Source organism: Ambystoma mexicanum, chromosome 12, assembly GCF_040938575.1.
Source record: "Ambystoma mexicanum isolate Mex_15411 chromosome 12, UKY_AmexF1_1, whole genome shotgun sequence".
Taxonomy (NCBI): Eukaryota; Metazoa; Chordata; class Amphibia; order Caudata; family Ambystomatidae; genus Ambystoma; species Ambystoma mexicanum.
Window position 1 is genome coordinate 836,474,989 of NC_090936.1, and position 25,220 is coordinate 836,500,208.

Here is a 25,220-nt window from a genome sequence, read left to right on the forward strand (position 1 = left end):
GTAAATGACCTAATGTATAAATTATTATACAAATAAACTGGGTAATGGAGGTGGAACTCAGATAAAAGTAAACAAAGGTATTCTTTAGGGACACATACATGTTTAGACTAGGAGAATATAATGTGTCTGTAGTGACATTGAAGAAATGTTTTAGAATACCTCTCAGATTTAAATAAAATTGTTTTACAGAAAAGGGTGAGTAGGACAGAGATGTGTAGGTACACTAAAAATTGGGGAGGGTGGACATGGGTGTAGCGGTATGTTTTGAGTAGATGACTAAATACAATCCAGAGGGGAGTGTACAGGAGGTAGCCCCTCTCATACTGACTGTATAGAAAATAGACCCCACCCGCCTCAAACTAAATGTAGATAACTTGTCTGGTTGACTCTAATACTGTGAACAATCAGAAATGTAGTACCTTTCAGAAAAGCTCTTCTAACGTGATCTATTTTGTGTGGTCAGAATGTCTTGCACAGTAGAGCATATACCAAGTAGTACATGTTTATGATACATTATCGAACAAATTAGATGTGAAATTGAGCAGGTACCAAGTTTTGAGTAAAAATAGGTTGGTCAGGCATTGCGTAATTATGTTGGCCATTTTTGTTAAGACAAGTAGGGCAGGTCTAAAATGGATGCTTGAGCATACAAAATGGTCGATTTTTGTAAAATCATAATGATGTCAGTGGATATTTTTTTCGTAGAAGTTCATGGAGAGTCCACTGGTGCAGAATGAGCTAGGTGGAACCTGTTTAGACTAGTTCTGAGTGGCAGCTAAGGCAACTAACCAGGGACTGGAAAAGGGGTTTTCTTCAAATACCAAGGCCAATAAGGATTTTTTATATTTTTCATTGCATTTCATCACTTTTTAAAATAGTTTATAAGGAGCTGAAATCTGAGGGAAGTTACAGAGTTTCCTTTGGTGTGCTGTATGCAGTATCCTGGTCCGCTGAAAAGAATAAACTGATGTCTCTTGAAACCCAGCCTGAGTGTCCTGATATGTTTCAGCATGTGTTTCCTGACCCAGGGCACCAAGGCCCATTGAGAGGGTGATGGGACCTTCTCTTCAGGGTTTTATAAAAGAAAAACATATAGCCAGAAGAACACAATTTGGGAACCACATGTGTGTCATTGCAGTAAAATGTTGTTGATTTACATTTGTGCCTTTGGTTACATTTTATAATTGTAAAGCCCTTCTTGCACTCCAATAAGGTTTAGAGACAACGGGCCTCATTACACGGACGGCGGTAAGGGTTAACGGTCACCGTTAATTGTACCGGTGACCGTTAACCCTTACCGCCTTACTACGAGGTCCCTTTGCGGGTTGGAGAATTTAACGCCTGCTTTTTGCAGGCGTTAAAAAGCAACCCGCAACGGGACCAGGGTTCTAATTACGGTACCGTAATTTGCGGTGCCGTAATTAGCAACTTCCCCATTCCCATTATGCTCTATGGGGCAAAAATGGGAATGGGGAAGGGCAATGGGGGAACGGGGAATTACCGCCCCACCCATCTTGGAATAGGGCGGTAATTCCCCTTTCCACCAAGGCGGAAAGATAGACAATTATAAAGGTGCTTATTAAGTCTCCAAATAGAATTGCTGATGAGGCGTTGAAAAACTAACTGGGTATTTCAATTGTCAAATGGCATCGCTAAGATTCAAATTGGCCTTACCTGATGTAAAAGGCCATTTACCTATTATCACCTTTCTTTATTCAAACTAGGTTGTATGCTCCCCCAATTTCCAGTTTGGGAAAAAGTCACTGTTATAACTGGCCCATCGATTCAGATTTGAACGGCAGTGGATACCTGTTTTGAATAGTAATAAGGTTCAATTTGTGGTAGCCCACACATGGACCTTATTGAAAATACAGCAGTGTGGTACAACATGGCAAAAACATGGTGGTAATTCATTACCACTGCATTACCGCACAACCATACTAAAGGTTTGGTGGTGAGGTGGAGGATTTTCCTCCAACAAAAATGTGGAGGGCAATCCATCACTTTATCACCAGAAATCAGCAACATCGGTGGAATTACCAGTGGGGGAATTACCACCAGCAGTAATTCTGCCAAAGTCCCCATGCAGTCCTATGGATTTCCAATAAATTGGTACTTAAACTGCCTACCACCTCTTGTAATTATGCTGTAAATCTGTCGGACCAAATGGTGGTAACACTAAATTTGTTTGGCAATATTTCACTATCTTTAGCACCAAAAATTCTGCCAAACTTGTAATGAGACCCCATATGGTCTTCAAGGAAACAACTGCCTTTTGAATGACAGCGTGTGAGGGCCCCTGTGGTTGATGTGAAGCATTTCATTAATCCCTTTATAAGGTTCTCATTGTAACAGAATGTCAAATATGAGGGAGGGAAACAAGCTTTTATTGATTTGAATAATAAAATGATGCAGATTATTCTGTTTCTGAAAGTGAGATCTGCTATTCAGACCCCACATTCATAATGGTCCATGCCAAAGAGCATAATGCAAACATGTACCTTGCTTTGAGTATCTCCTGACATCCCCATCAGCTGTCACACAATGCCAATAGGGCAGGCTCAAAGGTCAGATGTTTACTCCGTGAACACAGTAGTTTGAATCCCAAGGTTCGAACAGAGAGAGGTGGCTTTGTGGCCGTATGAACTGTTGGTTCAAAATATCATAATAGTATACCCCACAAGTCTGGTGGTTGATTATTATCTAAATATAAACTGTGTCTAGTTTTGGCATGGTGTATGCTGGGGATTGTACAACAAAACAGCCAGAAGCAATCCATGTAATTTTGACATTTTGGTAGAAACTCTCTCTTTGATCCCCCTGAGAAGGTTTGACACCTTACTCCAGGCAACAAGAACACTCTTTGGGAGGTCTCCTTGGAAGTAATGCTTCAAGGACAGTTCTATCATTACAATGGCCTCCTCACACCAGGGTGCTGATCTTTGGAGACCTTTTAATATAAGTAGACAGAAGAAAGGGGCAGTATTAAACAGGCATCGCAGAGCTTTAGTGCACCGAGGAGATTTTCCTTTTTGGGCTGCTTTTCAGCTCCCAAACTTTCTGCCCCCTCCCCACTTCCTTTATATAAGGCATGATGCGTATGACATCAGAAGGCAAAGGACACTTATTAGAGGAGGCAGTATTGGACTCTTTAGGCTTGCTGTGGACCAATCCAATATAGGATTGGCAACCACCCCTTAGTTGATTCATCTTTGGAAAACTCTTGAAGAAGGATTCACTTGGAAATCTGTTGGCGGGACAGTCATCTCCAAGGTCCTCTGCCATAGAGAAAAATACAGAGAGCTCCAAGGAATCCAAAGTTGTAACTATCCCAAGGGTCAATGTGGGATGACCAGCTGGCTGGACAAGACCTACTGCAACTGAGATACTGGTACCCAGGACCCTGCACACTGGCGGTGGCAGAACCCTGTAAGTGACCTTTACAAGGCTTTCTGGTTGTGAAGGACAGATGAAAGGAGTCACCTTGCCCATGACACCCTGGACTCTCAGGGACTGGAATGCCTAGAAAGTAGCACAAAGCCTGTTTACCACCTCAAAATGCTTTTTGAGCAATGCTTGACTCTCTTTAAGCAGATACTGGACCTGGAGTTCTTGCCTTGGGCACTCCAAGAATGTGGAATCTACTTAGCTGCCCTTTTCTATGCCAAATTGACACATTGATGCTCAACACCCTGTCTAGATTTCAGCTTGACTCTGTGGAAGCTGCTGCCATCTCAATACAAGAGAAGTATTTTCTTAACATGACTCAAAAACAAACTTGACCCACTAGAAGTCATCATCTCGACCATCTCAAATGCTGACTTGACCCACAGGAAGCATTGTCTCGACTCAACCACCACCTTCACCTTGACCCTTGCTCGAGCCACTGTTTACTCACCAGTGGGAATTCACATCTCAGCTATCCCTACAACGCAAAACACCTGAAAGCCTGGCTTAATGCTTTTGAGTCCTGAAAGACAAGACTTAATGTATTTGAAGTGGCTGTGTACACCTTGACTGCCGGGAAGGACCATAGTAACTTGCTGCTGAAATCTTTACCTGAGCATCTTTGTCTATGCATCCAAAGTGTACCTTTAATTTAATGACTGGTGCTTGTCTATGTTTTCCCTTTCAGTTGTGGGCATTAAAACCTTATGCAATCATCAATACAATAAATACAAAAACACTATTGACAATTCATCAGTATCATGAATACACAATAAAAGTCAAATATAAAAATAGACATACATCCATTGAGTTTTAAAAATGTTAATAAAGATACTGCCGCAATCCCTCGAGGTAATTGTGAGCCACCCAAAATTCTGAACCAGAAGTAAGTTTCATTCAAGATGGCCACATCATGTACACATATTGCAAATAATGTGACTCTTTTTGCTTGAATGGTGATACAAAAAATTAAAAAGATGTTTTGATGATTCAACTTCATTGGCATAAAATATACACAAATGACTCTGCCTCATTTTTCTGTTAAAAATAATCTCCCCTGTGTGGATGACATTTAATCTTAATCTTAAAAACATCTTCATTACGTGGCTGTTTGGACACTGTGTCATATAGGATGGGAGTACAGCTCTCCTCTTATTTCCAAAACACAAGTCATTATTCTTTTTATAGGAGCCTATCCCATCACATGTATTACACCAATCATCATGCAATGTTTTGTTTTGGGCCACAACCGGGTTTGTTATTAGGAGATCCACGCTCACATTACACGTAGCTAAAATCTGAGCACATTTGCAGTTTAAATTAGATAAGCATCCAATATTCCAAATTCTTCCTCATCAAGTGATAGAAAGAGTTCACTGATCCTGTCAACATTTTCCTAAATAGTGAGAGTGCTCTCCACTTAACAAAACATCTCATGGAGGTCAAACCTCATATCTTATCAAAAAAATGCAGCACACATAGGCCAATTTAGTGTCTTTGACCATATCCTTCACTGTAATTTACGAAAATCAAACATTTCCACAAAAGAGGTTGGGCCTCATTACACGGACGGCAGTGGACCAAGGTGCTATTAATTAACTAGCGGGCCCGTTATTAGCTCTGAAGTCCCTCAACGGGTCCCTTCCATAACGCCTGGTAAAACCAGGCGTTAGGGAAGGGACCCACTAAGCGACCTCGTAGTAGGGCGGTAAGGGATTGCCGGCACCGGTGCCCTTACCGGTGCCGGTAATTCCTTACTGCCTACTGCGTAATGAGGCCCAGAGAGTGGGAACAAGCCATCCAATTGCATTTTAATTCCAGAGACCTCTACTGCCAGAAAAGCACTACACTATACATGATAAGAACATTCTGGGAGTTAAAAATGCATTTGTTCAATGATAACACTATCTGAAGGATCTATATACACAGTACAGGTATGAACTTAGGGTTTCTTAGAACTATAAAATGCTCCAATCACAGGCATGCTCAATTGATGTTGTTCTTTTGCAGGTTTCCGTTTAATGTCTAATATTGAACAGGCAATAATCAAGAGAAGTCTAATGCATTATCAAAATCGGAGGGAGAAGAGGATACAACTACACATTCATACTTACAGCCATTATTAATAAAGAAATCACTAACTTTAATAAAGCCTTAAATGAGAAACGAGGTAAGTTAAAATGGAGCATTTGCTAGGGATACGTCTGGAGAAGCATAGGTAGGACGTGGGCAAGCAGATTAGGAAACTATGCTTATTTGTACCTGCAATCTCCCCTCAAACTATCGCTCTGAACTGGTGTAATAATGCACCATTCGCAGGACACCCTGAGATCATAATCACCACATAGTTATTAAAATAACTATTTTCATGGCCCTTGATGAGAAAACAGGTGACTAATGATGTACTGTCATGAATAATAGCCACCATGACCTGTCAAATTGCTAGTGCCATTACCTACAGCAAGCAGACCAAGCAAGCAGACTAAGACAACAAATATCCTTATATTTTGAAGTGGAGCTGCCTTAATTGGAAGAACGCAAAGTGGTTTTGGTGTTGGTGGACACATTGAGAAAACTGGCCCACGCCATTTCTTTGGAGAAACTACCTATGGTGATGAATTGGACATGGTTTTTTATAAATATAAGTCATATACTTACATGGATTAACATATACTACCATCTTTGAAAGGGGATACCAGCGTGCATCAATGTTCTAGGCAGTACTCTGTAACATATTAAATAACACTTCTCATGAATCACCCAGGTGCCACCCACAATCAGACAGACAGACTGAGTGGGTAAATAAGTCATGGAACCATTCTTAAGATACTTTCCATCACAATTCCAGGAAGAGTGGGACCATTAGGTTCATTTTCATATGTAAATCTCAAACATGCCAAAACTAAGTTTTCATGGTACATTGCTGCATTTGGATTTCACCCTAAAAATGTTCCCAGAGTGATACCACCATTGGCGGTTCTACAATCACAAGCACAAATATAACAAGATACAAAGAAGAAAGTTCTCATACATGTAATACAAATGAAACCGAGTGCAAGATGTTTTCAGACAGGAAATGCTTAGTAGCGTCACAGAAAGATTTAAATCAAAACGTGTGAGTTTCAGCAAGACATTTGAAAAGTCAGGAGTTTTTCCACAGTACACCATGATGGACAGATAATCTTTCCAATGGCAGCAGAGCTGGAACTACCAGTCCATTGGCATGTGCACCCAGTGTTCCATATCTTGTTACAGAAACCTGTATGCAGGAAGAAAACTGGTCATCATTAACATTTCCCTAGAATATGAGATACAAAACAGGCTAGAATCACAAGTATGTGGAAGTCAGATACAATATATATATTTTTTTTTTGACTGGAGTCAGTTACAATATTTTACAGAATGCAACAAACATTGGCCAGAGAAACAATCTTGGGCACTATCAAGATATGTTAATTCTCCCTGACTCATCAGCAGTTTGCACCCAAAATTCCAGGTGATACCCAAACAGGTGGAGAGGGATTTTAGAGGGGATGTGCTCTCATGATCCAGGGCACAGAAGACATGCACAACTGGAACTGGATAGGAAAAGGGGCATACGGGGGAAGGAGAATCTAAAAAAGATGCAAATTATGAAATAACACAGTCAGGAATCTAAGAGATAAAGGGTCTTTATGGCAAGAGCCCATTTTTACATTGGGGACACTTCCAAGATGGCTCCCAGATTCCACATTTGTTTCGAAAGCCTAGACAAACGACTAGACTCCTAGTGGAATGAATAGGACTATAAATAACTGTCACTAGCTTTGCGAAATTGCTTGTCAATATTGTCTGTAGATCATCCTTCTGTCCCATTTGAGCTCCTTATGAATTACCTTGTTTTTAATTTCATGGATTAATGGAGGTTAAGTCTGCACCTTTGTCACTGTCCTGGGTTGGAATATTGCTTATTTCCTCTCTTCCTTATCTTTCCACTTCCTCCCATTTGGATTCATTCTCCAACCCACCATCCTTTCCCAGTTCTCTTTCTCTGATTGTCCCGCCTTCACACTCAATCATTTCTGCAATTTGATGTTCCCATCTCCGTGGACTTCTTGGCACACTCCTAATCTTTGGCACTCCAGATACAATGCAACAGTCCTCCTGACTCTACACACAGGTGTATTCTGCATGGCCATTTCCTTCCTAAACCTTTGCACTTTTCCACTGTTGAGCCTTCCGCAACTTTACATTTGAATTCTTTCTGTAATAGCTATGTTCCTCTTGCTAGGATTATATATCACAGTGGCAGTGTTCCCCTGAAGGTTTTACTGGGAAAGTCCTCTTAATAAATCCCACGCTAATGTGTGCTCTATTCCACTTCATCAGTATTATGTGAAAGTCTGATCTTGTCGTTCACATTTTTGGTCCCCTCCACCTTCTTCTGGATATTAGGACTCTGGGTTGTGGCATTCATCCAGGGGCTGCAGAGTACAGCAGAATGGAATGGGTTCACATCTGAGTCTACAGAAACTACCTCTGAGTTAGGACAATGGGGGTCATAACGAGTTTGGAGGTAGCCATGGTGCTATTAGCGCCATGTCTGCCTCCAAACTCGTGTCCGGGTCTGGGTTCATTGAATAGGGACATATCGGGTCATTCCAACCTTGGAGGTCCCGGTATGTCCCCATTCAAAATACCCCTTCCCATTCCCATTCGAGCCCCCATAGGGCTCAATGGGAATGGGAAGGGAGCTAATAACGGGCCTGTTAATAACAGGCCCGTTATTAGCTCCCTGGTCCCCCTGCGGGACCCGCAAAGGACGTCTGGTCTGACCAGACGTTCTGAGCGGGTCCCGCCAGGGAACCTCGTAATGCTGCGGTAAGGGGTTAATGGCACCGGCATCCTTACCGGTGATGTTAACCCCTTAACGCCATACTCGTAATGACTCCCATGACTTCTTCTGTAAACTTGACAATAATCCACTGAAACCCGATGTTCCCTTTATCTGCAAATTACTCCTTCATTTGCTCTTGTAGGTACATACAAAATGTGATGGTAACTCTCCACAAACAAGGAATTTGCTCCCTTACATTTTATTGTTTATGATATTTCCAGGTTGTAACCATTGTAATTAGGATGTATTTTACTCCTTTATGGCTAAGTGCTCTAGTTCACAATAAAGTGACATATCCAACTATAGCATATGTGCACAACCACGTTAAGGCGAGTGGGTTGCATGGGATTCTGCTATGCATTGTCCTTATCATTTGCCTGTCATTGTGGCATTAGAATCTAGGAGTGGCGGGGGCTAAAATAGGTGTTTTGGCCCACACCAGAGTTATAGTTTATAAACAATCAAAGATTTTGAGAAAGTGCTGGAACAATTGAAGGAGTATTGTCAAGATCTACTGTTGTTTATTGGACACAGAAAAGAAGAATGTTAATAGAGAAACTGCAGAACCCTGTACAAGTGGAGAACACTGTACAAGTGGTGAAGGCCCTGTGCAGGCCCACTGTTAACTAGTGCACTTCAGCATTTAAATGTTTAAATGGATTTGGAAGGGTGTTTGCCATTTTTGTGCAGGCAAAACCCTGCAACACCTTGGTTAAGGATCAGATCTAAATCCTCACACTGAATTCAGCAAAAGGTATAATCCCTCAAACATACCGACCCATAAACCGATCAAATGAACCTTTGAATTATTTGCCAAAGACAATGGGCCTCATTACAAGTATGGGAGTGTTAGGAAAGATTTCATATTTGAATGTAATTTTCCCTCCATTTGTCAACCCCCAAACTTTTTGCTGCTGTTTTTCACCCTGATCTAACCTTTGCCAGAGAAGTGCAGCCCTCAGCCGCACTCTTCTGGGCTTTCGCATCTCTTATGGGGAAACTGACATGCCCTTAAGACAGTCAGTACTGGGAGACTTCGTTTCCCTTAGTCCTTTCCTCATGTTGCAGCTTTTTTGCAACATGTAACAAGAGTGCAATGTAACTTACTTTACCGCACCCTTGGGTCTCTAGTCATTCCAAAGGCCCTAGAAACTGTCACTGGACTTATTATGAACTGTGCAGATGCGCCACGGACAGGACTGGTGGCAGCTATCGTTTATCTTATGTTTTGAACCCTTTTGTGCCATGTTATCCGCGCTTGCCGCGTTTGGGACGAATAGGTGGCCTGGCTCCAAAATGGCCATGCCACGAGGTTCTTTGTCCTGTCCTTTGGCCATCTTGCCCTTCACCTTCCCCCGGTCGAGCCGACCCAGGTCAGTCCTTATTTGGTCATGCACTTTCCCGCAAAACCCAAAGCTTTTCCGGCCTTCTGCATGCCTTGTGTGTGTGCCTCCAGGATGTGGGCTGGGATGTCTGTTCCCAATACACATCCTGGGTGCCTGAGAGTCCGGAGTGTCCTGAATGCCTGGGACCACCATGGTCCGTGATTGGTCCCCGTATGGAGTGAGTGTTTGTGAGCAGATCTCCCCTTCGGTCCTCTCCGTTTTGGCGCAAAGCGAACTTTAGATAAGAGGAGGCCGAAAACACCACTACCATGTCGATCTCCTGAGTTCACACGAACAAAGGATAAGGAGCCAAGTATCCTGCAACAAGAAGCCGAGTCGAGGAACCGCTGGTGACCTGCTGAAAGGTTCGGCACCCTGAGCCCGCTGTCATCCTGCGAGACCCCTCTGCATCTGATCATCCTAGAAGAACTGTGAAGGTGCTTCGACCCATTGGAATAGTGGGACCATCTATTCTCAGCACCTTCATCAAACCCTGCAAGTAAGCCTCTTCGGAAGTGTCCCTGTGCCAACCAGTGGGCTGACCATCTTACGCAGGATGTTTGCTCTGTCATCGCCGCGGTTTCTAGGAAGACCTCGAAACTTGGTATACTGCTTGCTCTGTGTCCACGGCACTCTCACACCAAATTTCGTACACTTGGCATTCCCAGGTCTGAAGTGAGACGAGTGAGCCCGGACCATATTGAACGCGGTTACTGTGTTGCCCTGCTGTGGCAATGACCTGTGCAAGTTCGCTGCACTTGTGACCCCCTTGACCCGGAAGCCTGCTACCGCAGAAACTACACAGTGTCAAAACGTCCTGATTGTTGCATTCGAACCTGCCAGCGAAGTGGACTGAACTGGCGAAGTCTGGGTCTGCCTGCGTCGGGGACCGGTGAGTAGTCCATACCCCAACCGGTGGCCCCTAGTGCAGGAGCCCATTTCTTTTCTACCGCTGTTGCGAAATAGCAACTCTATCCCGCACTCTCAACCTGCCTGTGCCCGCAAGTGGAGGTCCTGCTTGAATAGTGGGGACTTGTTCTTCATCGACCTTACCCGCCTTCCTGAGCTGCTAGTGACCCTTGAAGAGACACTATTTTGTCCAGTGGCACAGGCGTGTGCATGTACTATTGAGCATAAGGCTCCTCTCTTCGTAGGGCTTGGACTGCCTCTTAGTTAGGTGTATTCTTGATGTGGAACTGGGTCTAAAGATTACTTGCACTGGCTGTTTTCCTCCCCATCTAGGTGGACTACATATTTCATGCTTCTTAATCCGTTAGACCCCTCTGGTCTTGTATATATATCGTGTTGATTGTGATGTGTTGGTTTACTTCAGTATTATTGTGATTCTTTGGTATGGTCTATATTACAAAGGCCTTGTAATAAATGTGTCTATATTTTTAATTTAACACCTGTCTGGAGTAATTTGTAAGTGTCCTTGCTTTGTGTGCTCATTGAGGTCTTTCAGTCACCCTCACCCCTCTTGAGACTTAGTCTTGACCGCCTGCCATGGCTACCCTGATTGGTCTGGTTTGTCCAGAGGTTACCCTGTTCCAAGAAACTAGGTTGGCCTTCTGAACCTCTGCCCCTCCAGGTCAGAGTTCAGAAATCCATCTTAACAGTGGTAAGGCAACAACAGCTCCGGTATCGCTACCGGCACTGTTGCTACTGTACCGCCATACTACGTGTTGTGCTCGCGGGCCTCGTTCTGCCCGCCAGGCCCGACCAAGCACACTTTTGGCCTGTGAAAGGCCAGCTTCAAATGTCTACACTAGACTGGGGTTGAACTCATGTACAGGCCGGACAAGGTGGGCCAGAAAGTGCTTGCATGTGCTATGTTGCACACCATATCCATCTGGTGCAACATTTTCTTGCTTCCCTGATGTGAAGATCCCACCCCCTGAGGACGATGATTCAGTGGCTGTGGGAGTAGAGGCCAGGCTTGGGCGACTGGCTTGCCAGGAAATTATTGACAACTTCTTTGGATGAAGCAACCAAATTGCACTCCCCTTGCACCTTTGTAAAGCAAATATTTCTGTGCACATTAAACACTTGCACTCAATAAGGAAAGTCCAGCCATTGCTTCAAGTGAAATGTCTTTAATCTTGCAACATGCAGCATGTAACTAACATCCCCACAACAGCATTGCCCTCTTGAGAACACCCAGCCCCAAAACGCCCACCCCTGCCCAAAACACTGAACCTAAGAATCACCCTCCCCAGAACACCCACCCTCAAACACCCATCCCAAAAAAAACAACACACAGAATCAGCCACCCTCAGAATCACCCTTGCCAAAACACCCACCCTCAAAACCCCCTGCAGTGTCCACATGTTATTTGCTGGTCCTCTTGGCCTTAGGGTCCTGCTCCTGCTCCTTGCAGGCAAAGTGGCGCAATGAATGGCCCCTTGGGGTGCTTCGTAGGGAGCCCTATGTGGGGGTAACAGAAGTGGATGACTCAGACCTCTGTGCTGGATATACTGTAGTGCCAGCTGAATAGCCTTGTTCAGCAACTCTGCAGAGGCCATGTATGAATCAGTGTGTTCATGTACTCTCTACTCCAGTGTTATCATGGCTGCGGTGGCAAGGCCGACTGAGCGAGCAATCCTATGGGTGCACCCCTGCAGGAAGTCCCTCATCGCCTGCATTTCCTGCAGCTGCTGGGCCACACGTGAGTAAATTTGCTTGCTTGCTGCCTCTGGGTTGCATCCAGCCTTGCAAGTATTGTACGCATTTTGTTGTCGGGCAGTGGTGGTGGGCTATGTGGGCTTATTGGTTGTGCTGGGCTGAAGCATGGTGTGGTATCACGCGTATACTCCTCCTCTTCCCACTTCCTCTTCAGTGGGAGGGACAATGGCCCTGCCATGATGTGTCAGGGGCTGCACTCTACGTGATTGGGATGGTGGTGTGCTGGCACCCTGGGATCTGTGTACCACTGCTGTGATGGTCAGAGTGTGTGCCACTACAGGCGGTGGCTGTGGCATGGCACTGGGAGCTGAAGTGACAACTGTGTCACTTGCCTGACTGATGGGGGGGGCACTGACCGCTGGCATTGGGATTGCAAACCCCCTCAGGGCTTGATGTTGTATCAATGGCAGTGGCAGGTGGTGGTTGTAGAGGTGGTGGTGGTGGTGGTGACGGTGAAGTTGCTGGAGGTGGCGGTGGAGCTGGTACTGTGGTTGTGGTGGCCCGACAGCCCTCCCCTGCTGCTTGTTCCTGCTGGCAAGTGGATTGACCTCTGCAGAGGTGGGGCTAGTGATGTGTCTGCGTTTGAGGTTCCAGTCTGTTCACTGCTTGTGGACTGTGTCCCTGTTGGAAATGTAATAACATGGTGTTAGTCATCCAGCAGACATGTCTGTGGCCTTACAGTACACTCATGCAACATTGTGTGTGTACCAGAGTTCCAAATTTCGTGTGCATCGCTTGGGTGCTAATGCTCTGATGGGTGGTCCTGCATGTATGTGGTGGTCCCTGCTTTGTATGTACACAGTGCCTACATGTGCACATTGCCTGTTGGCCTGGCAATGTGGGTTTTTGTCGTGGGTGTCGTGTAGCATTTATTTCTGAGGTGGATGATCTTGGAACACATGGGTGCTTCTTATGTGTCCATGTGCATGCATGAACGTTTCAACTACAACAGTCCTGGCATGCTGGTATTATCACTGTTTTACCTGCGTACTCGTAAAGATCCACAAAGTACTGCCTAGTAGCAAGATGCTGCATTCTCTAAAGCATTGGCAATATACAGAGTATCCCACTAATTATAACTATCGACTTTGCCTACAGGGTAGACTCTGAGAATAGACACATTCAGTATGTTTTAGTATTGTGGCATCCAATGAACATATGTTTATTTGTTAGGTTATGAGGTTATGATATGTTAGATTTTATACTGTGGCAATCACTACCCTAGGTGGCCAGAAGTGCCTAGATTTGTCAGGAAAGTCACATATTCTGGCCCCTCATGGGGTATCCAGAACTGAGACTGCAGCCACATTGAAAACGACCATAGGAGGAGAGGTAGGATGAATGATTAGCATATTTAACATCAACAATGCTGGTATTATGATAGTGTCCTGTTGTATAGATGGCGGTCGTATCGGGTACAATCTGACGCACATCACGCCTCACTCCAGCCAATCGGCGGACACGTTGCGTGTCTGCAGACCTAACGCGAGCCGATTGGCCAATCGGTGTCCTGCCTGCGGAGCGAACAGGGAAGTGTGTCCACGGAGCGGACATAGATATCACTAATTTTTAGACCTACTTTTTGATTGTTTTTAAAAAAAAACTACTGGATGGATTTGCACCAAATTTACAAAAGCATGCTTTCGGGACCAAGCCGCTGCTCCTGCCGCAAATTTGGTGAAAATCCATCCAGCGGTTTGGGCTGTTGGCAGGCACACATTTTTTTCCTCATACAGTCTATGGGAAAAAATACATGTTTTGATTCCCCCCTATAACTTTGCCCCCCGTGGACCAAACCTCACCAAAAAATTCAGAGTGGGCCATATACATTTTTGCAAAGTTTGTTGAGGACTCGTCCAGAGGGAGCAAAGTTATAAGCCACCCAAAAAGTGCTCTTCCTGTGGGATTAGCAAATTAACCTTAACTACACAGCCACTACCGTATAAATATATATATATATATATATATATATATATATATATATATATATATATAATTTTTTGTTATTGTTTTTATTTTTGTATGTATTTATTTTGTATTATTATTATTATTATTATATGTTCTATGCTACTTACTATGACATGTTTGCTTTACAGTTGACTAACACAGTTGGAACTGGTTATGTTTTTTTATTTTATTAGCCTTTGCCTTTTATTGGTACTAAAATAAAGACGTTTTAAGCTTCATAACATAAGGCATGGAAAATGAGTCTGGTAGTTTGCATGCCTGTCATTTCAGTGTGAGAGTGCGCTTATATCATGTGACAGCAATTTCTGGTACTTAAAGAAGTAGTGAAAGTAGTGAAGTAGTGAAAATAGTGAAAGTTATCAGTAAGCGTTTGCAAGATGGGGTTGGATTGTGCTCCAGCATGCCATTGAAGTATGGAAGCATCTTTGTCTTTTAGGCGTTACCAAAACCTATCAGACCCCAGATGGGAATATCTGGGAATTCAAAGTCCTGTATCAGAAGTGAGAGAGCCCAGAGTGGACTATTTGCAAGGTGAATGTGGTTCACTCAAAAAGGAATAAGGAACATGGAATATCAACCATGCCCCAGAGTGCCATACCTGCATGGTGTGTGAGTGGAATATCATGGTGAGATTTATTTTGAGATACACGTTTAGCTCAAGGAGATCAAAATTGTCAAAATTGTGAATTACTGGTTTTAAAGTGAATCAAAAAAGCTCCGAAATGTCATATGTTTGGGTCATCTGGTCTTCTTTTAATTGGATAATCATTTAGAAAAAAATCATAGAATGGTTTAAAATCATGACTACATATACTTAGATTGACACTTGTTGAGATTTTGGACTCCCCCGTGCCAGAAACACAGCAACATTAGTCACATAAAGCAACCTTTTCCCAATAAATGAATAATTCAAAAAATTGGGTTCTTCTTTCTATTTCTGGATGGCTAAACTTTATACTAGAAGAACATATACAGAATCAACAACGCACTATCCTCCTACAATATATAAAAATCAACAGTTGGGTGAACTTTTAAAACTACTTAGCTACCATAACATTTCCTCTATAACATCACTTAGGTATTTAAAAGAAATCTGTTTATACAACTTTAAGATAGACCTAAATAACAAAAAGACATAAAAAGTGTGGAATTCTTAATTCCAAAGTGCTGTTAGTACACGTTTCCTTAACCAGGCACTGTGGATATATCTAGCCACAAAAAAAAAAATAATAATAACTGCTACTAATTCATCTGATTTTCTTACCAATTGATTGGCAACACCTAAAGTGCATACGTTGTGCAAAACAAGCAGGGGTTTAAGATATGTTATCCTTAGGTCTTTCAACTGTTTTCACATAAACTGAAAGTGCGTTTATGTGGTAAACCTCTGCCTCTGACATGTGAGGTGAATATGGTTTGTGCTTTTTTATTTAGTGTCAATTTCCCTATAAGAATGTTGATTGTCTGACCCATTTGTGGAAAGCTGATTTTTAAAAATAATTATTCATTATCATTCCTCAATAGTGTAAATCACTGAGACTAGTAACTAGTTGTATTGCACCTCTAAAGGTCATTTTATAGAGTTTGACACATATTATGCTATGCTCTGTTATGTTGTTTTATGTTATGGTATGCTTTGTTATGATAGTAACTTATATGTAGATTTCCACATTTCCTGAATCACACATTAATGCTGTCATGCCTCATCAGTATGGTTTGCAGATGTTAAGGGGCTACATCTGGGCTTCTACCATGGTTTATAGAGCTGCAGTATGTTATGTTTTGTCACTGGGCTCTTCATGCAATGTTCGTAGTTCGCAGAATCACACTTTTAAAGTGCCATTCCTGATAATTCTACTTATGATCTTATGATAGCTGATTGTGAGGCACCTTTACATATGTTTTGTGCTCTAGTTATGTATGTGTGTGTTACATTATGGCGCTTTGAAATGACTGCTTTCACTGAAGGCCTCTCAAAAATAAACTCTGAATAAATGAATGTTAATTAGCTTTTATTAAAATTTAAAACTTCCCTGAATCAAACATGTCATACATAAGACATCAGAACTCTTGAAGAGAATACTGACTGAAAAAACATCTGAGTTGTAGTAAAAACAATAAACACTTTTATGATGCTGCATCGTATGACTCAAAGATATTCAAATTTTTTGTCACAGAGCTATAAGCACAGATGGACTGATAAACAAACGGCAATGCCTGGAAATCGCAGGTTAGATAACGTTCTATCAACACTCTATCTAATTTATTGGTAGGGAGTTTTACAACATATTGTGATGGCCCCTGTCTACTGCAAAGGTTTCTCGAAATCATATCTTAGCATGCCTGAGACGGGTTGAATACATTTACTTGTTTCAGTAAGTGCCATATGTGTAAATACAAAGCATATTTAGCCTGTAATTGTCCAAAGGAAAATGGTGTACTCTGATCGTATATACCTGCTTATCATGTGAAGCACAGTTCTGCTCAACAAGCATAGTTATCCCATCTTCTAGAGGGCGCTAGAGAGCCGACCAAGATGGCGGCTCCCATGTGAGCTCCCACGAGGCTCCTAAAAAATCCTATACAATCGCTGCTTCTCTGACAAGAAAACGACCAGCTGTACTGTTGGAACTGGGCTCCGTGAGAAGACACAACTGTTACTGCCGGAATCACTGATGGTGACCTATTCTATGCCTGCAAACGCATGAGGACTTGTGAGCGAAGCGCAACAGGGCCTCGGACACACTCACACACCCGACTGGTCCAGCTAGACACAACGAAGAAGCGAAGGGTGGGCAACCGACCGCTGCGCCTTACGGAGGAGGTCCATCGGAGCCGCTGCCATGCCACCACCCTCCCCATAATTTATCAGGCAGCTGGGAGCAGGAGACCAGCGCAGCGACCTTGGCCCTGCGACCAGACGCCCAACAGCAGCACCGACCTGCTCACCCGGGGAGGAGACCGGCTATAGCAGACTGTGAGCAGACCCAGCAGCAGTGGCGCCACCAGTAGCAGTACAGCTCTGCTCGAGGCCAGCACCGAGGCCCCAGTGAAACCGGACATGTAGGGGTGGACACCGGAGTGACCAGCCAAGCTGAGGGCGGTTGTCTGGAGAAAAGATGAGCTGCACGGCCGGTGGGTATGCCGGAGCGAGATCAGCACCCAGCGAAGGATCCCCCCGCTTCTCCCCTCCAAGACCAGCTGATGGGAAGGCCTCAACAACGGTGATCCAGCGCTCCCCCCACCCCACTGCATCATCCTCCTAGCGGCAACGAGGGACCCGCAAGATGGGAGGAGGAGTGCCCCCCACCTAAGCACCACAACCCCTGACAGGCCGATACACCACGCAGGCAAGGGGTTGAAGAGCTGGAGAAAAAAGAGGCGTGCACGGCCTCCAACCGTCCGTGCCGCCAACCCGGCCAGCACCCGAGGCCATGGCTACCCACCTATCATTGAGGGGAAATTACAATCACACCAGCCAGCGGTGACTGCCCGCTCCACTCCCCGCATATTACGGCAGCAGCACAAATAAGAAAACTCGGCCATAGGAACACGCTCCTTGGCTAAGGGTGCACTGAATGGTTCTTTCTTTCCTGCTGAGCTGTGTGTAATCCTGCAGTAAATCCGGACATGGGAGCCACAGACAGACAATAACAGCTGTGCAAGAGGGAAATCCCACAAACCCTTTGGGAAGTGTAATAGACTTGTTGGTCTGAGTTTTATTCCTTTGCAATCTCGCAGTAAATCCAGACAGGGAGCACCACAAACAGACATCAACAGCTGACCTTGAGGGAAATCCCACAAATCCCTCAAGAAGTGTGGCACACCTCCAGAGGGGGCAGTGAGTGACATATAGAGTGAGACGACCACAAAATAGCGTTGCTATCCAGCACAGGTACAACGTCCGTGCTACAGGAACCTCAGAAACAAAGCAGCGCCCAACTCCTTTCTGTGGCGTAGCCCCGGTTGTGATCCTGCAAAACACCAATTTGTACACCCTCGGACTGGACTGAAGGGGACATGGAACCTGGCTGTGATTCCGTGTCGACAACCGGCAATATGTTCTCTGCCTCGGGGGTGTAACACTGGAACACTGTCCAGACACGGTCACGCTGCTGCCGCTTTCGCATATCCATTAGGCAGCAAGAAGGGAGGACGTGCTGAGGGCATTTCCCCAAATCACTGTGCTAACCATACCGGCACTAACACCGAGCTGATGCCCTGAGCCCCCCGGAGAACAAACATCGGCTCAACACTTATAAATCCACCATGGGGGCAATTGACTCATCCACATTACCAGATAGCCTGCTGGCGACCCAGAATCAACCTCTTTTCACCAATTAGCCGTCCGACTCTGCTAAAGGGGAGCAGCGGATCCCACACAGCTTCAAGCTCATTGTACCCCAACACGTCTCTAATGCCTCCTAAGGCCCAAAACCACAGGTCTCACCATGGGAAAGACTGGAAAAATCCCAACACAAGTTAAACTTCAAACCTGGAACCGGGGCGAGAACACCCAGGCCCACCAGCAGACCGGGGTCACCAACACAGAAAGAAACACAAGATGATGAACCCTCTAAGGCGGCAAGAAGGGAGGACGTGCTGAGGGCATTTCCCCAAATCACTGTGCTAACCATACCGGCACTAACACCGAGCTGATGCCCTGAACCCCCCGGAGAACAAACAGCGGCTCAACACTTATAAACCCCCCATGGGGGCAATTGACTCATCCACATTACCAGATAGCCTGCTGGCTACCCAGAATCAACCTCTTTTCACCAATTAGCCGTCCGACTCTGCTAAAGGGGAGCAGCGGATCCCACACAGCTTCAAGCTCATTGTACCCCAACACGTCTCTAATGCCTCCTAAGGCCCAAAACCACAGGTCTCACCATGGGAAAGACTGGAAAAATCCCAACACAAGTTAAACTTCAAACCTGGAACCGGGGCGAGAACACCCAGGCCCACCAGCAGACCGGGGTCACCAACACAGAAAGAAACACAAGATGATGAACCCTCTAAGGCGCTGGAAATCAAAGAGATTGTTCTTGACCTGAAATTCGGGATCAGACGCCTGGACTGCAAGATGGATGCATTATCCTCTAAGGTAGATCAATTACAGCATCACCTCCACAAGCATGCAGACAGGCTAGACAGGGTAGAACAAAGGGTCTCTGACCTGGACGATACTACGGCAACACTGATGTCCAGGGTGTCAACCCTAAAGGGCCAAATGAAAACCACGATCGCGAAGAATGAAGACCTGCAAGGACGTTCTCGGAGAAAAAATATAAGGTTGGGTGGGATAAGAGAACAGCAATTTCAGACGAGGATGGAAGACCACGTTGAGAAACTATGCAAATACATATAAAAGCATACAACTTTTCAGAGCTGAGGTGCTGTCCCGACTGTTTTTTGTAGAGAGAGCCCACTGGATTCTGACTACCCGACAGATACTGGGTGCAACCCTGCATCACATCATAGCAAAACTGCTCAACTATAAAGACCAGGACACCATTCTGAGGCTCGCCAGGGAGAAGGTAGAACCCCAGTTTGATGGGGACTCCATCCAATTCTACCCAGATTTCTCACCAGCCATCCAAGCACAGAGGAGATCCTTTGCAGGTGTTAAACGCCGCCTACAAGATAATCAGATGATCTACTCTATGCTATTTCCCACTAAACTACGGATCCACCATCAAGGGAAGATCATATTTTTTGAGTCACCCGAGGAGGCAAACTCCTTCCTCGACAGAGTCGGCTGCAAGCCCCCCAACAACAACAACCCTAGGCCACCACAGAAAGGCCAGGCGAGGAGGAATCCACCTTGAGTCAATTTACGGATACATAACTAGACCGAGCAAAGGTCAATAACGCCATCAGAGATTCTCTCTCCTGTATAAGAATGGAGTCTCTCACCTTGGAAGGCCACTTGCGCCCCAGGCGCAGCACTGTTAATGGTTTCACTAATTGGGAGGGATTAGGCCTGTTGGGGGTTGCCCAAGCAGGGGTGGGGGTTCAATGACTGTTTGGGAATTGCGCCCTCAGAGTCCTCGCGCCCGTTGTCCCACACCAATCCGCTTAAATCTTATCTCCTCGTCACTCTGTGAAAAGAGCACCAAGAACGACCATCACTCTGCCTCTGCACCATCACCGCCCTCCTCCACGGTGGGCACCAATCACCTCCCACAACACAGAATTTAGAGGGGGCAACATCCGAGTAAAGACTCAGAAAATCCTACAATATCTTAGGAGACCTAGGGTCGATGTGGCCATGCTACAAGAGACGCACCTCCTCCCAGAATACGAGCACCGTTGGGCCCACAAGTGGGGCTAACACGGGTACTTTTCGTACTATTCGTCATACGCTAGAGGGATGGACGTCCTTATCGATAAGAAAGCCAATTTCAGCTTGGTGACATCAGTAAAAGATGCTGAAGGCAGATCACTTTTAGTGAAAGGGATCCTGGCGTGGAAAGAGGTGCTTTTTGTGAACTCCTATGCCCCTAACGTAGATGGAGTGAACAATTTTGACTGGGTTCTGTCCCAACTCGAGGGATCTGGTTCCACAACAATCATCTGGGGCGGGGACATGAACAGACCGATTGACCCCCTGAAAGACAAATCACACAATACGTCCACTCGATCATCCAAAGCAAGCCTTCAGATTCAAGAATATTGCTGTGCATTCAATCCAGTTGACGCGTGGAGACATGCTAACTGTTTGAGTTCACCTTCCAATCTCCAGGCCACAACACCAGCTCACGGATCGATTCCCCTAATGTCATCTCGGAGCCCGTTCCAGCGGGGAACCTGCCAAATCCTACCCAAAACCTTCTCCGACCACTCTGCATTAGCTCTTGAATACAGGCTCCACACCACGAACCCAGGCACGCCCCACTGGAGGTTTAAGTCAGGCTCATTGTTAGACCAACTATTTGCCAGGGAACTAGGTGAAGAAATCAACGCCTTTTTAGAAGTCAACCTAGACTGTCACTTCAGCGGGTATGCTCTGGGAGACCTTAAAATGCATGACAAAAGAATGCAGAATACTGAAATTGATTAGAAGTGAACTGGCCGGGAGCGAGAACCGACTAAAGAGTTTGGAACTCATATGCTCTATCTCTAATAATCCAAATGTCCAAGCAGAACTCAAAGAAGAGCTTCTCAGATTCAGGAATATAGCAGAACGAGAGTTGAAATTCCTAAGCAGGGTACACCAAATCCACCAATACGGTGAAAGCCAGAAGCCCGGAGCTCTATTGGCACTGTTGATAGCTGCTGATAGGAAACCCACCCGAGTTGAGAGAGTGTGCAGCACTTAAGGCACACTGGTACACACAGAGGAAGAGATTGTCAGTGCATTCCGCTCCTTTTACCAGGAACTATACAGCTCCAAACACACCACTGACCCTGACACACTACAAGGATACATGAATGACACTGAAATCTACCGGGTGGAGAGCGAACTTCGAGAACCGCTGAATCGTCCCATCTCCTTGGAAGAAATCCTGTTGGCCATCAAAGCCAAACCAACACCAAAGCCCCAGGCTCTGATGGCCTATCTGGCAAATTTTAAAAGGCTTTTGCATTCACAGTAGCCCCACTCCTCCAGCGCATATACAAAGAGGTGCTAGAACACGGGATCGTACCACCGACCCTCTGGGAGGCCATTGTGATTCTGCTACACAAGTTAGGTAAACCCCCCGAGGACTGCGCCTCCTACAGACCGATCTCCCTGATCAATCTAGATAACAAGATATTGGCCAAAATTCTCACGGCTAGATTGCTCCCTCTGATGCCAGCACTGGTACTAGGTGACCAGGCCGGCTGTGTCCCGGGGTGAAATACAACATTTGGTATCAGGAGTTTGTTTGGAGTTATGGAAGCACTCGACCCCTCACACCAAGCAATTGCGGTCCTCCTTGACGCTGAGAAGGCCTTTGACTCTGTCGAATGGCCGTATCTCTTTGCGGTACTCAAACAGATGGGCCCGGGAAAATACTTCATCAGACTGATCTCTCTCTTATACAATAACCCTCAATCGTCCATTATTCTGGACAACACAAAGTCCACAAGTATTGACCTACAGCTGGGGACAAGACAAGGCTGTCAGCTTTCAGCGTTAATATTTGCTTTAATAATGGAACCCTTAGCGTCAGGGCTCCGATCCCGTCAATTCCAGAGAGGACTTGCGCTCGGACCACATAAGCGAGTTATTTCTCTTTATGTGGAGGATGTGGTCCTTTTCATCCAAGATCCAAATGCAAACCTGAATCCCATTATGCGCGAAGTCATTAAATCCGGCTTAAGAATTAATTACACAATATCAGTAATATTCCCCGTGACACCGGGTACCCAAACATTTTCAGACGACCACAGGTTCACATGGGAGGAGGCCCACATCTGATACTTTGGGATTTGGATGTCGCTTAACCATAATTACGTCTTTAAAGATAATTAAAAAACTGGGATCCCTAAAAAGGTGGAAAATGCTCCCACTGACATTATGGGGTAGAGCCTTGTTGGTTAAAATAGTGATACTCCCCAAACTCCTTTACCTGTTTTCCAATATACCCCTATTGTTACCTCAATCCTTTCTACAGAAAGTCAGAAGCTTGATCCTTGAGTTGCTATGGGCTGGTAAACCAGCAAAGGTGGCCTACACAATGCTCATATTATCAACATCACAGGGTGGTCCCAGATCTAGAAAGATATTACTGGCAGCCCATGCACAGTTCCTCAGCTATTGGTACGGTACTAGCTTTATTAGACCGCACGTACAAATAGAACAGGCCCCGGTGTCTCCCAATTTGCTTAGAGCGGTCATCCTCAGTCATCTCACAGTGCCCCAATCAACAATGAAAGTGGTTCTTTCCACATACGCGATCTGGAGAAAGCTGGCACAGAAATACGGGGCCCACACTGGATTCTCCCCCCTGCTACCAATCAAGTTCATACCCAGTGTCCACCTAACAACAGAGGCTGTCTTTCATCAATGGGAGGACAAACTACATTCACGGACCATGGGCGACCTGTTCACTGAGGGCTCATTCATAACTCTCCAGGCAGCCAAGGAGAAGTGAAGCAGCACATCCCTTGACACATTCATATATTTGAGACTTAGGTTCACCCTGCAAACACTGTTCCCGACCTTCCCGCAACAACCACCTACCTGGCAGCTTCTACACAATGCAATTCAAGCTCAGGGTAAAGGCAGACTAGTCTAAATATTATACAGGTCCCTCTTGACAGATACAGTACCTAAAAACACACGCGATACAGTACCTAAAAACATACTAGATGAGGACTGGACGTACATCCTCGGACAAACTGAAAAGGTAGCACTGAACACACGTTTTAAACAGATCCACTTCAACTATCTCCATCAAACATACTACACCCCAGCTAAAAAATGTATCCAATGTCCCGACTCAGAGGCCTCCTGCGAGGGATGTGGCACTCCAGCAGCAAACTTCTTTCACCTAGCGTGGGAATGCCCTGCCATGTCCCGCTTCTGGACGCAGGTGCTGCAGACAACAGCTTCAATTATCAGGGAAGACCCGACGCCCATCCCTACCATAGCCCTCCTGGGCTAACGAGATATATCTCTCCCACGACTAAGAGACTCACAAGTGTCTTACTGGTACTCGCACGCAAATGGGTGGCGCTGTAATGGGGAAGTGGACCAGCCCCCACTTTGGCGAACTGGCTGAAATATGTCCTATACTGTCAAGACGCAGAATCAGAGTTCATCAGAACATTACCTTTACATGCACGCCCCCTCGACATATGGGGACCATACATCCTTTATCTATGACCTCTCTCCAATGATGAATCCTCGCCAACCCAATCCCAACAGACTCCCTGAGCGAATTTGCCAAGTGATTTGCCCCAGATGACCCCGGCTCTAAACGAATACATGAAGATACAATATCCTTTGTATGCAGCTATTATGGGGGAGGGGAGGATGCAGAGATTCTGGGGCACAACTGTTGATGCACCCTAATGGGTGTTTTTCTACTGTTAATTGTTGTAAAACCCAAAAATAAAGTTTTTAAAAAAAGCATAGTTATCCCATCTTCAAATATTTCAATATTTCAATGAACATGTAATTAATCAATACTCCCCTCGCGGCGAGAGCATTACCGAGTCAGGTAATGCCCCGGGGCCCTTAGCTATAGGCCTTAACAAAGGCCCCGGGGCATTACCTGACTCAGTAATGCCCCCGCCACGAGCTGCATATCGCCATTAGTACCCCAGCCCGCAAGACCGAGGTACTAAAAGCATTTTGATGACAGAGAATGACAGAGAAAATTGCAGCTGGCGAAGGGAAACCAGAGTCTTCCATGGAGGCCACCTGGGGCGGACGCGCTGGAAACACTTTTGTTCCCAGGGCTTCCGCTCCTGAAAAAATAAAGATAGCATGGTAAGTGGGGTTGGGAGGGCGGGGGGAGAAGGAAGTGAGGTAAAAAAATGATTTAAAAAAACGTACCTGAGTCCCCGGCGGGGGACGATGACAGCCTCCAGCTGTGTGGAGGAACGGAGCGGGGATGGCCCAACTTCGAGCCTCCTCATTAACTGAGGGGCTGCCACGCCCCCTGCAATGGACAAAGCAGGGAAATGCCAGCGAGGGCTTCTCGGCCGGTTCACGACTCAGCGAGTGCCAATCAAAATGTGTTTTACATTCTGCTTGACTCTCGCCAGGAACTAATAAGGCATATTTTAGTATAAACATATATTTGTGCTATCAAGAAGATTGGTTTGCACCTCACCCATACATGCATGTACTCTTGTAATCAGTGTTGTTTTAAAAAATAAACAGGTTCTCCACATGTTGGTTCACCAATGTGTTGTGC